Source organism: Piliocolobus tephrosceles, chromosome 13 (assembly GCF_002776525.5).
Source record: "Piliocolobus tephrosceles isolate RC106 chromosome 13, ASM277652v3, whole genome shotgun sequence".
Classification (NCBI taxonomy): Eukaryota; Metazoa; Chordata; class Mammalia; order Primates; family Cercopithecidae; genus Piliocolobus; species Piliocolobus tephrosceles.
In genome coordinates, this window is record NC_045446.1 from 17215894 (window position 1) to 17224887 (window position 8994).

Genomic DNA, 8994 nt, shown 5'->3' on the forward strand with positions numbered 1-8994 from the left:
TGTTTACAAAATCAGGTGAGGGTTTGAATTTTTTTTTTTTTTTTTTTTTTGAGATGGAGTCTCACTCTTGCCCAGGCTGGAGTACAGTGGCATGATCTCAGCTCATTGCAACCTCCGCCTCCAGGGTTCAACCGATTCTCCTGCCTCAGCCTCCTGAGTAGCTGGGATTACAGGCACACGCCACCACGCCCGACTAATTTTTATATTTTTAGTAGAAACAGGGGTTTCACCATGTTGGCCAGGCTGGTCTCAAACTCCTGACCTCATGATCCACCCGCCTCGGCCTCCCAAAATTCTGAGATTATAGGCGTAAGCCACCGCGCCTGACCTGAATTTTTTTTTTTTTTTTAAGGCAAAACATTTAGGTGGTTCTTAAAAAGGCTTAGAGTATGTTGGGGAAATCTTTGTTGTAAGAATTCCCTAATCCTATAATACCAAGTCTACCATCAGCAGCCCCTGTGACCTTGGACAAATTACTTGATTCTCAGCCCCAGATTGTTCATCTGTTAAATGGAAACAAAAGCACCTCCCCAGTACAGTTGGGAAGATGAGAGATTGTCTCAAAAACTAGCCGAAGGGACCAGGTGTGGTGGGGTCACGCCTGTAATCCCAGCACATGGGGAGGTGGAGGCGGGAGGATTGCTTGAGCCCAGGAATTGAAATCCACCCTGGGCAACATAGCAAGACTCCGTCTCTACAAAAAGAATAAATGCACAAACAAATCGCCAAGCTACTGCCCCTGGCAAGCACTCATTAAAGTCGCTAGTAACAACAGTAAGTCATGGTTAAAAGTGAGCAAATGCCCCATCCCACACAGCCCATTTGTAACAGATGGGGTCATATGCTTCCAGGATTTTTCCTTATAAACACAAAAAATAAGTACATAATTTCTGTTAATAAAAATGAGATCATGTTGAGATCATGCCAAGTGTGGTTGCTCGGATTATGCCTATAATCCCAGCACTTTGGGAGGCTGAGGTAGGAGGATTACTTGAGCCCAGGAGTTTGAGACCAGCCTGGGCAACACAGACCTGTCTCTACAAAAAATTTTAAAAATTAACCAGGTGTGATGGGATACACCTGTAGTCCAAGCCACTTGGGAGGCTGAGGCGGGAGGATCACTTGCACCCGAGAGGTTGAGGCTGCAGTGAGCCATGATCGCACCACTGTACTCCAGTCTGGGTAACAGAGTGAGACCCTGTTTTAAAAAAGAAAAAAGAAGACCGGGCGCGGTGGCTCACACCTGTAATCCCAGCACTTTGGGAGGCTGAGGCGGGCGGATCAGCTGAGGTCGGGAGTTCGAGACCAGCCTGACCAACATGGTGAAACCCTGTCTCTACTAAAAATACAAAATTAGCCAGGCATGATGGCGCATGCCTGTAATCCCAGCTACTCGGAGGCTGAGGCGGAAAAATCCGTTGAACCTGGGAAGCGGAGGTTGCATTGAGCCAAGATTGTGCCATTGCACTCCAGCCTGGGCAACAAGAGCGAAAACTCCATCTCAAAAAAAAAAAAAAAAAAAAAAAAAGACTGGACACGGTAGCTCACGCCTATAATCCCAGCACTTTAGGAGTCCGAGGCGGGCAGATCACGAGGTCAGAAAATGGAGACCATCCTGGCTAACACGGTGAAACTCTGTCTCCACTAAAAATACAAAAAATTAGCTGGGCTTGGTGGCCGGCGCCTGTAGTCCCAGCTACTCAGGAGCCTGAGGCGGGAGAATAGCTTGAACCCAGGAGGCGGAGCTTGCAGTGAGCCGAGATCGCGCCACTGCACTTCCGCCTGGGCGACCAAGCGAGACTCCATCTCAATAATAATAAATCACACCATAATATACAGAATGTTCTGCAGCTTGCCTTTTTTATTTTTTATTTTTATTTTTTTTGAGGAGTCTCACTCTTGTTGGCCAGGCTAGAGTGCAGTGGCACAATCTTGGTTCACCGCAACTTCTGCCTCACAGGTTCAAAGGATTCTCCTGCCTCAGCCCCTGGAGTAGCTGGGATTACAGGTGACCACCACCACGCCCAACAAGTTTTTTGTATTTATTAGAGACCAGGTTTCACCATGTTGGTCGGCTTGGTCTTGAACTGACCTCAGGTGATCCACCTGCCTCGGCCTCCCAAAGTGCTAAGATTACAGCCGTGAACCACTGTGGTGCCCAGCAGTTTGCTTTTTTAAGTTACTATGCCCTGGCCTCCCTACCATCTAGGTACACAGGTATCTACTGCTTCCTTAGAGTCTACATAACACTTCGTGGTTATGAATACCCTTATATCAGACACAAATTCTTTCTAGTTTTTCACTATCGTAAATAATAAGCCAACAGAGGGATGTTAGTTCAATGGCTTCTTTTCAAAGCAAGTTATTATATTATCTCATTTGATTTTCACAGAAAAGTTGCCAGAGAGGTGATATCTTTTTTTCTTTTTTTGGAACGAAGTCTCACTCTATCGCCAGGCTGGAGTATAGTGGCGCAATCTCGACTCACTGCAACCTCTGCCTCCCAGGTTCAAGCGATTCTTCTGCATCAGCCTCCCCAGTAGCTGGGACTACAGGCGCGCACCACCACACACAGCTAATTTTTGTATTTTTAGTAGAGACGAGGTTTCACCATGTTGGGCAGGATTGTCTCAATCTCTTGACCTTGTGATCCGCCTGCCTCGGCCTCTTAAAGTGCTGGAATTACAGGCGTGAGCCACCACGCCTGGCCGATATCTTTTTAATTGGGGAAACTAACTTGGTAAGAGGGGGAGACTTCCCAAGAATCCCCATAGTCGTTGTAGAGGGACCCTGGGACTGTCCCCTCCAGTTACATTTGCCATGCATCTAGTGCAGGGACTGCAACTGTGAGGTACTTGTGTGAAAGGAGGCCAGCATAAGACAAGTGGCATTTGGCTTCAGTGTCAAGGTGAGAACAGGGAGTCAGGGGTGCATGGTCCCAGTGAATGAATCAGTAAGACATTCATGGTCTCTTGGGGCCACACCTCGACCACTTGACTGGTTGGTAGGCAGTCAAGGTCTGAGCATGCGTGAGTTTCTACTCTTTTTTCTTTTCTTTTTTTTTTTTTTAGCCGCAGAGTTTTGCTCTTGTCACCCAGGCTGGAGTGCAATGGCACGATCTCAGCTCACTGCAACCTCCGCCTCCCAGGTTCAAGCAATTCTAGTGCCTCTGCCTCCCAAGTAACTGGGACTACAAGTGCATGCCACCATGCCTGGTTAATTTTTTGTATTTTCCATGGAGACGAAGGTTCATCATATTGACCAGGCTGGTCTCAAACTCTTGAGCTCAGGTGATCTGCCCGCCTCAGCCTCCCAAAGTGCTAGGATTACAGGCGTGAGCCCCTGCGCTGGGCCAAGCTTCCACTCTTGAAGAGAAGCAAGGAAATGTAGATTTTTATGTAAAATCTCCTAGCTAACAAATGTTGCCAATGAACTCAGAAATATTCAGTCCTCACATGCCAGACTGTGACTCTTGCTTCAGGCCCAAACTTAATTTTCTACTTTTAATTATAAAACAGGGATCTAAAATGTGAGGTGTGCAGCTGGTACCTGGCACACCAGGCACCCTGGTGAAAGCCCTGAATCCCCCGACTGTCTCACCACCTTGTGAGGTTAAGTGGCTCTGAAAAGACCATTTCATTTTGTGGCTGTTCCCTAACACTTTCCAGGGCTTTTTGTCTACTGGACATTGGTAAGCAAGTCTTAACTCTTTACCCTCTCCGTAATACATTTCTTCTGCCCACCCAGGCTACAGCTTTGGATAAGTTCCCAGTGACTTTGCTGTGCTTCAGGTAAAGATCACAATGAATTCTGCAAAACTATTGCTCTGTTCTCCACTTTCTCCATTTCCCTTGTCCTCGCCTCCTTTCTAGTACAGTATAATGGGTAAGAATGGGACTCCTGGCCAGGTTGTGTTGGCTCACACCTGTAATCCCAGCACTTTGGGAAGCCGAGGCAGGAAGATCACCTGAGGTCAGGAGTTCGAGACCAGCCTGGACAACATGATGAAACCCTGTCTCTACTAAAAATACAAAAAAAAAAAAAAAAAAAAATTAGTTGCGTGTGGTGGCACACGCCTATAATTCCAGCTACTTGGGAGGCTGAGGCATGAGAATCACTTGAACCCAAGAGCTGGAGATTGCAGTGAGCCAGGATTGCACCACTGCACTCCAGCCTCAGCAGCAGAGCTAGATTCCATCTCGGAAAAAAAAAAAAAAAAAAAAAAAGACGAGACTCCTACAACCACACTGCTTTTGGTCCCAGCTGTCTGGGACCAGCAGATGGCAGTGTAGTCTTGGGCAGGTCACCTTATCTCTCCATGCCTCAGTTGCCTCATTTGTAAACTGGAAGAAATGTTTAACTCAGAAAATGTTAGTTAGGATTCTTCTGTTGGTCTCCTCTTACCTTGCCAGGGGCTGTGCAGTTAGTTACTAGTAGTATAAAGTAAACCACAGCCCTTGCCATAGAGGACCATGCCTTTAACCTAACCACAGCAGCTGATTTCTGGAAAACGTGCTCAGAAATGAAAATTTTGAGGCTTGGCATGGTGGCTCACGGGAGGCTGAGGCGGGCAGATCACTTAACGCCAGGAGTTTGAGACCAGCCTGGCCAACATGGTGAAACCCCATCTTTCTGAAACTACAAAACTTAGCCAGGTGTGGTGATGCTCGCCTGTAATTCCAGCTACTTGGGAGGCTGAGGCAGGAGAATTGCTTGAACCCAGGAGGCGGAGGTTGCAGTGAGCTGAGATCCCACCGTGTCCGGAGTTGGTTCCTTCCCGTGGGTTCGTGGTCTCGCTGATTTCAATAATGAAATGAAGCCGCGGACCTTTGCAGTGAGGGTTACAGCTCTTAAAGGTGGTGCAGACCCAAACAGTGAGCAACAGCAAGATTTATTGTGGAGAGCAAAAGAACAAAGCTCCCACAGGGTGAAAGAGGACCCAAGCGGGGTGCTCCTGCTGGCTTGGGGGGGGGGGGGGGGGGGGGGGCGGCAGCTTTTATTCTCTTGTCTCTGCCCATGTCCTGCTGATTGGTTCATTTTACAGAGTGCTGATTGGCCCATTTTACAGAGCACTGATTGGTCCATTTTACAGGGTGCTGATTGGTCCATATTGCGAATCTCTAGCTAGCTACAGAGTGGTAATTGGTGAGTTTTTACAGAGCACTGATTGGTACATTTTACAAACTTCTAGTTAGCTACAGAAAAGTTCTCCAAGTCACCACTCCATCCAGGAAGTCCAGCTGGCTTCACGTCTCACCACCACAGCACTCCAGCCTGGGTGACAAGAGTGAAAAACTCCATCTCAAAAAAAAAAAAAAGAAGAAATGTTTCAAGGAAACATTAGGTACTCTGCTACCTAGAACAAGCAATTATGGGCATATTCCCATCACTGAAGTCAGATGAGCAAAGAGCTGCCTCAGGGAAAGGACAGGTTGATCCTATCAAGTTTTCAAGTTTTGAGGTCATTTGAGTTCCCCAGGAAAGAGGAAGGCTGTGGTCCCCCCGACTCTGTTGCGGTGTAGATGCAGGCTGCCCTTCCTCCATTCCTTCCTGCCAGAGACTCAATGTGAACAGTGTCTGGGCCCTGAAGTGGGGAGAATCTGCTCTTCACACCTTCCCTGTGGGCCCAGCTTCCTCCTGTCTGCAGCTCAGCATCAACCCAGGCCTCCCTGAGATGAGAGAAGACCCCAGCCAGCTCTCCCTTTCCCAGGCTTCGGAGCACTCCTGTGGGGAGTCCAGGTGGCCTTGCCCAGCCACCTGTCCCAGGGCCTGCTCCCACAGCCCCTCTGCCTCTGCTGAGCCTGGGGCATGGAGCCCTCAGCCGGGTATTTGCCTTCTGACCCCCAGAGCGCCCCCTCTGACCCGTTGGGCTCTCAGGAATCAGGCTGTGTAGTTGCTCTGAATTTCCTGGCGAAGCCCTTTCCTCCCCTTCTTCCCCATTCACCGATATTTGACATATTTATTGAGGGGCCACAGTGTGCCAGGCCTTGCTCTGGGAATATAGTCAGTGGTGAAGGAGACAAAGTCCTGCCCTGCATTAGGGCCCAGCCATATGACCTCATTTGAGTGAGGAGTAAAGACATTCAGCAAACAACCTCACTAATATAACATTATAGAGAGGCCGGGTGCAGTGGCTCACGCCTGTAATCCTAGCACTTTGGGATGTTGAGGCCAGCGGATCACTTGAGCACAGGAGTTCAAGACCAGCCTGGCCAACATGGCAAAACCCCGTCTCTACTAAAAATACAAAAATGTGCTGGGCGTGGTGTCATGCTCCTGTATTCCCAGCTACTTGCGGGGGTTGCGGTCTAGGGGGCTTGAGCCCAGGAGGTTGAGGCCTCAGTGAGTCTAGATTGCGCCACTGCACTCCAGCCTGGGTGACAAAGTGAGACCCTGACTCAAAATAAAATAAAATCACAGAGATAAGTCCTGTATCAGAATGCAGTGTAATTCAATGAGAGGATAATAGGCTGATTCATCCTAATTATGACTTACAAAGCAGAGTGTGGGTGTGGCAAGCAGAGAAGGAATTAGGAGGTGCAAAGGCCCTGGGGCAGACAGGTAGGCAGGTCTCAAAAAGTTGAACCTAACAGTTACCAGAATGTAACAGTTGCCATATTACTCAGCACTTCTGCTCCAAGCATATACCTAAGAGAAATGAAAACATGTCCCCATAAAACCTTGTATGTGAATTTTTTGGTTTTATTTATGTATTTATTTATTATTATTATTATTTTTTGAGACAGAGTCTCGCTCTGTTGCCCAGTCTGGAGTGCAGTGGCCTGATCTCGGCTCACTGCAAGCTCCGCCCCCTAGGTTTACGTCATTCTCCTGCCTCAGCCTCCCAAGCAGCTGGGACTACAGGCGCCCACCACCTCGCCTGGCTAGTTTTTTGTATTTTTTAGTAGAGACAGGGTTTCACTGTGTTAGCCAAGATGGTCTCAATCTCCTGACTTCGTGATCCACTCGTCTCGGCCTCCCAAAGTGCTGGGATTACTGGCTTGAGCCACCACACCTGGCCTTGTTTTTATTTTTTTGAGACAGGGTCTCGCTCTGTCACCCAGGCTGGAGTATAATGGTGTGATTGCGGCTCACTGCAGTCTGACCTCCCAGACTCAATCGATTCTCTTGCCTCAGCCTCCTGAGTAGCTGGGACCACAGCTGTGCACCACCACACCCAGCTAATTTTTTTTTGTATTTTTTGTAGATATGGGGTCTCACTCTTTCCCAGGCTGGTCTCCAACTCCTGGGCTCAAGCAATCTGCCTGCTTCAGCCTCCTAGTGTGCTGGGATTACAGGCGTCAGCCACTGTGCCCAGCCCAACTTGTACATGAATTATTTTTTTTTTTTTGAGACAGAGTCTCACTCTGTCGCCCAGGCTGGAGTGCAGTGGCACGATCTTGGCTCACTGCAAGCTCCGCCTCCCGTGCCCACGCCATTCTCCTGCCTCAGCCTCCCAAGTAGCTAGGACCACAGGCGCCTGCCACCACACCCAGCTAATTTTTTGTATATTTAGTAGAGACAGGGTTTCACTGTGTTAGCCAGGATGGTCTCAATCTCCTGACCTTGTGATCCGCCTGACTCGGCCTCCCAAAGTGCTGGGATTACAGGCGTGAGCCACCGCGCCTGGCTGTACATGAATTTTTATAGCATCATTATTCATAATAACCAAAAATGAAACGACCGAAATGCCCATTAACTGATGAATCAACAAAATGTATATCCAGACAACGAGTATTAACCAACCACAATAAGTAATGAAGTTCCGATACGGATAAAAACGTAGATGAATCTTGAAAACATCATGCCAGGTTAAAGAAGCCAGTCACAGGTGACCACATGTTGTATGATTCCATTCCTGTGAAGGGTCCACAATAGACAGGTCCATAGACACCGGGTGGCTTAAATAACAGAAATGTATTTTCTCACAGTTCCAGAGGCTAGAAGTTCAAGAACAAGGAATTGGCAGAGTTGGTTTCATTCTCAGGCCTTGCTCCTGGGCTTGTAGATAGCCATCTTCTCCCTGTGTCTTCACATGCTCTTCTATGTGACTGTGTCCTTTTTAAACATTTATTGTGGGCCAGGTGCAGGGGCTCACGCCTGTAATCTCAACACTTTGGGAGGCAGAGGTGGGCAGATCACTAGGTCAGGAGTTCCAGACCAGCCTGGCCAACATGGTAAAACCCCATCTCTACTAAAAATACAAAAATTAGCCAGGCGTGAGCCAAGATGGCACCACTGCACTCCAGCCTGGGCAACAGAGGGAAACTCTGTCTAAAAAAACAAAAACAAAAACAAAAACAAAAAATGTTATTGTGGCCAGGCATGGTGGCTCACGCCTATAACCCCAACACTTTGGGAGGTCCTGGGGCAGGTGGATCAACTGAGGTCAGGAGTTCGAGACCAGCCTGACTAACATGGTGAAACCCTGTCTCTACTAAATACAAAGAATTAGCCAGGCATGGTGACACACACCTGTCATCCCAGCTACTTGAGAGGCTGAGGCAGGAGAATCGCTTGAACCCGGGAGGTAGAGGTCTCAGTGAGCTGAGATTGTCCCTCTGCACTCCAGCCTAGGCAACAAGAGCAAAACTCCATCTCAAAAATAAAATAATTTTTAAAAATAAAAATTTGTTGTTTATTTTTTGAGACAAGGTCTTGCTCTGTTGCTTGGGCTGGAGTGCAGTGGCGCAATCATGGCTCAGTGCAACCTCCACCTCCAGGAGTTCAAGACCAGCCTGGGCAACATGGTGAAACCCATCTCTACAAAAAACTAGTCGGGTGCAGTGATACACACCTGTGATCTCAGCTACCCAGGAGACTGAGGTGGGAGGATCACTTGAGCCTAGGAGGTAGAGGTTGCAGTGAGCTGTGACTGCACCACTGCACTCCAACCTGGGTGACAGAGTGAGACTCTGTCTCAAAAGGGGCGGGGGGGATACCAGTCTTACTGGATGAGGTACCCTGTGACTTCATTTTACCCTAATTACTTTT

At 48.3% G+C, this 8994-nt stretch overlaps 1 protein-coding gene across 1 annotated transcript in view; it reads left to right on the plus strand.

Annotated features, from left to right (window-relative positions):
• The first annotated feature begins 3246 nt into the window (after positions 1 to 3246).
• The window catches only part of RAPSN (receptor associated protein of the synapse), a 9156-nt gene continuing 3408 nt past the window's right edge, over positions 3247 to 8994 (plus strand). Inside the window, exon 1 of the mRNA XM_026454093.1 lies at positions 3247 to 3791. The gene's annotated coding sequence lies outside the window, so the exon portion shown is untranslated. The remainder of the gene's footprint in view (positions 3792 to 8994) is intronic.